Source organism: Zootoca vivipara, chromosome 10 (assembly GCF_963506605.1).
Source record: "Zootoca vivipara chromosome 10, rZooViv1.1, whole genome shotgun sequence".
Classification (NCBI taxonomy): domain Eukaryota; kingdom Metazoa; phylum Chordata; class Lepidosauria; order Squamata; family Lacertidae; genus Zootoca; species Zootoca vivipara.
In genome coordinates this window covers 39,706,023-39,710,680 of record NC_083285.1, presented here as the reverse complement: position 1 = coordinate 39,710,680, position 4,658 = coordinate 39,706,023, and positions in this window count along the sequence as shown.

Genomic DNA, 4,658 nt, shown 5'->3' with positions numbered 1-4,658 from the left:
GGAGTGCAGGAGGCAGGGAGGTGCTGAGTGCAAAAGCACTTCACCTGCCAAAAATCCTCCAATGCCACCATTAAGAAACAGAGGTTCTCCTGTTAATTAGAGCTTAATTGGACTAAAGTACAGGTGCGTACTGGAAAAGATAGGATCACAAACTGCGGAACATAAAAAACTGCAAGGCAAGGACTTCAAAGTTTGAATTAGAGCTAAAACCTCATTTGGTGCCAAAGACGGTGTTGGGGGAGCGGAGCCTACGGTTTCTTTATTTACTTTTTTCTTCTCTACAATTATGATTTGGCAATCCTCCTCTGAATGTTTAGTTCAATTTATATTTGTACAATGAGGATGGGATAAATTGGATTATAGATATGGAATATAACATTAAATGGAACTGTGTGTGTAAAAAAGGGGGAAAGGGAGGGAAGCTCTATTTTGCAAAATGTTTATGATGGAAACTTAAAGCTGATGCTTCTCCATTCTTTATTATTTATGGAGTGAACTGAATAGCGCTAAGAGGACTTGGAATTTAATTTAATTGGAAGTATAATTGCTCATTTATCTTCAGTTGGACGGAAGGATGAAAGGAGTCTGTGAACTTGCCAACTGATGAGGTTCATTACTGAGTCATCTGCAGTTTGACAGACCACTCTTCTCCACAGGCTGAGCTGAAAAATTGTGAAAACACAGGTTATTTATTATGACAGAGTGATTTTTGCAGCTGTTGTTAAAGTTGTAAAACAATGAAGCATGGAGCAGAGCAATGGAGAAATTTCTGGAACAAAAATGGGATATCAGCTTCACCCAAGGCATGATGGATAACAGCAACAGCTGGGTGAAAGAAAGACATAACATCTTACAAGGACAGGAAGAAACATCACGGACAGAATAATTGCCACACACAGGAAGAACAAGGATATAGTTTGAGTTCCTCACTTGTAGTTTTATAAATCATTTAATGTGTCAACACGAATAGAAGTTATTAATATTGCAGTTGTTGTATATAAGCGATTATTATTGTGACCGGAATGTAATGGAAATTAATAAGATATTGGAACACAGAAATAAAGCAAATAACCAAGCCATCAATTCTAGCATGTGGGGGGACCACTTTCTTTAAATGATACAATTCGGTATTTGAACTATTGGTATTAATAATTGTATTATTAATTGGTATTGCTATAATGAGACTATTATTGGATTGTAATAGAAAACTAATAAACATTATTATTAAAAAACCCAAAACAGTAGTTTCCAATGAAGAGGGCACATTGAGCACTTCAGGAATTTATCTTGACTCTGATTAACTACTGTTAAGAAATATTTCTTAACCAAAACAGAGGCCCAGATCTAAAGGCAGGCACTCATATAGGAAGCCCTATTGAAATTGGCAGGCTATCAATAAGACACAATTAACTTGTCATATTCTTTTCCAGTGGGAATTAAGCCAGCCTTCTATGGGTTTGCACCAGTGAATATTGGGGGGGGGGAGAGAAAAATAAGGGGAGGAATGACACCTAATTCTTGGTAACACACCTTTCTTTGCAGGCCGTGTAGGCAGGATGGTCAAGAGCATCAGCAGAAGGCAGCATCTCACAGTCCTTCCTCGAAGCATTGTGTCCTTTTCTGGCAAGGCTCAGGAGACAAGACTTACACACAGAGAGAAGCACTCTTGACTTGAGTGCCCCAAACAGAGTGGGAAGGCGGTTATTAAACTTCCCAGGATGCTGCTCTCCTCCAATCAGAAAACTGCTCATAACGAAGACCACTCAAAGTTTCCTTTCCATTTCATGGTCAAAGTAAATATTTGACCTCTTGCCAGTTATTACAACATGAGGAGATTGGGTTGATAAGGGGAAGGGTCTGAGGTAAATGAGACAAAATAGCAGAAAGAGCACATGAACCATGGTCTTAAATGAAAATAAATAGGAGTTTGGTTATTTCTTTCAAAGCAAAGTTACACAAACACTGTATCGCACCACAAGAAGATCCCTCCAGCTCCAAACCTATATAGACCTGTGTCATGTGAAGGATCTAACACCTGTTCTGGGATTAGCTATCTTGATCGTGTCACACCAATTCTTGACTGTCAATGATGGTTGCCGGTCTGTTTCAGTACCCAATGCAAAGTGCTGTTTTTAACCTTTAAATCCATTAGCAGCCTTTGGGGCAGATTACCTAAACAGGATCGCATGCTTTCCCAACCAAGAGACCTTCTTGGCTGTGAGTATTGGAAGACCTGCTCTCTGCCTTGCAGTGCTTCATCCACCTGGCCTGAGACAGGAGGACCTGCACTAATGCCAACTGTAGAAGCTGAGGCTGCTCAACAGACTCTTGGGCTGGGGCATTGTCTCAGGGTTTCAGCTGCTGTTACTGAAACTGTCAGCCTGCAACAGCAGCCACATCCCGGAAATGGTTTTCACTGGCCGGCTAAACCAGGTGAGGGTAGATGATGGGTTCCAAACCCTTGGTGTGTTAGGGACTCCCTTGCAAAAGAAGACAGGCTCCTGTGGATTGAGTGGATAGGATTAATACACATACTGGCAAGTGGAAAAAGGAAAACTGAGTTTACTCCACAGCTCTTAAGTTTCTAATTAGTTTTAACTTTGTTTCAACCTTTTGTTAAGTAGTTTTAACTTGTCTCATCAATATTTTACAGAATGCAGACCAGAGGACAAAAGTCTGGATTTCATCTGCCTGGAGATCTGCTTGTTTGTTTTTTCCTTTTTGCATTTTTCAGTTACATGCACATTCATTTCTTTCTCTGTGTTTTTCTAGTTTATCTTATCACCTCTTCCAAATGTCTAATATAGCATCTAATACAATAATAGGCATCTAATACAACAATGAAACATCTCTAATCAGAGCCTATCAGGGGTGTTAGGGGAGGGGTGGTACCTCTGGTGGGGGACATGTCATACTCTTCCTGGGGTGCTTTGTCCAACTTTGGTCCCCACCCTACACTCAGCTCTCACCTGTGACTCCTAGATACTGTCTGCATGCAACAGCAGCCACATCCCGGGAATGGCTTTCACTGGCCAGCTAAACCAAGTGAGGGTAGCCGATGGGTTTCAAACCATTGGTGAATTAAAGGACTCTCTTGCATGTGAAGACAGGCTCCTGGGGATTGAGCGGGTGGGAATAATAGTGGGTCCAACAGACAAGAAGGTGGTTTCTGCACATGCTGTAGTGTAGAGGGAAATGAGGGGCAGATGGGGCTCATCAATCTGGGAAGGTAGAAAAGGCTAAGGAGCAAACTGTACACATACTGACAGTGAAAGAGGGTGAAAGAGGAGAGCGCAAAATATGGTCTGAAGCTCAACATCAAAAAAACCAAGATCATGGCCACTGGTCCCATCACCTCCTGGCAAATAGAAGGGGAAGAAATGGAGGCAGTGAGAGATTTTACTTTCTTGGGCTCCTTGATCACTGCAGATGGTGACAGCAGTCACGAAATTAAAAGACGCCTGCTTCTTGGGAGAAAAGCAATGACAAACCTAGACAGCATCTTAAAAAGCAGAGACATCACCTTGCCGACAAAGGTCCGTATAGTTAAAGCTATGGTTTTCCCAGTAGTGATGTATGGAAGTGTGAGATGGACCATAAAGAAGGCTGATCGCCAAAGAATTGATGCTTTTGAATTATGGTGCTGGAGGAGACTCTTGAGAGTCCCATTGACTGCAAGAAGATCAAACCTATCCATTCTTAAGGAAATCAGCCCTGAGTGCTCCCTGGAAGGACAGATCGTGAAGCTGAGGCTCCAATACTTTGGCCACCTCATGAGAAGAGAAGAATCATTGGAAAAGACCCTGATGTTGGGAAAGATTGAGGGCACTAGGAGAAGGGGACGTCAGAGGACAAGATGGTTGGACAGTGTTCTCGAAGCTACGAACATGAGTTTGACCAAACTGCGGGAGGCAGTGCAAGACAGGAGCGCCTGGCGTGCTCTGGTCCATGGGGTCACGAAGAGTCGGACATGACTAAACGACTAAACAACAACAACAGTCCATCTAAGAAAAGGAAAACTCTGGACCTAAACATGTACTGTACTGCCTTGTGGAATATATTCAGGAGAAGAAAAGGCTAAGGAGCAAACTGTACACATACTGACAGTGAAAGGGAGATAGCTGACAGCGCAGGTCAGCTCCACAGCTCGCGAGTTTCTAAATTTGTTTTAACTTTGTGTTAAGTAGTTTCAACTTGTCTTACCAATATTTTATGGAGTGGAGACCATAAAATGGAGGTCTGTTTTTAATGAATTTTAAACCCATAAGAACGTCATTTGTCTGTGGAGTACAGAGACTGGGTGGTGTGATGTGTCGCTCTCTACCTATTATTGTTATAACTTACCGTTTCCTTCGAGTAAGAAAGCCGTTGAGTGTTGTAACATCTTGTATGAATTTGCTTTGCTCAAGAGAAAAACCTGTCCTGCCTAGAGTTTAGCAACTCGGCTGGGAGTTGCAGAAAGGAATTAAAGGAATTAAAGGCAAAAGAATCTGCCCTACAGTTCAGTTCAAAATATTAAATGAAGTAGATCCATCTGATAGGAAGTATGGTGGTTACAAGAATGCAAAAAGAAAAAGATTGGAACAAGTTAAGCAAGCCAAACAAAGTCAAACCAACAAAGGAAGCTATCAAAATATTTCTCTCCCGTTGATAGGACT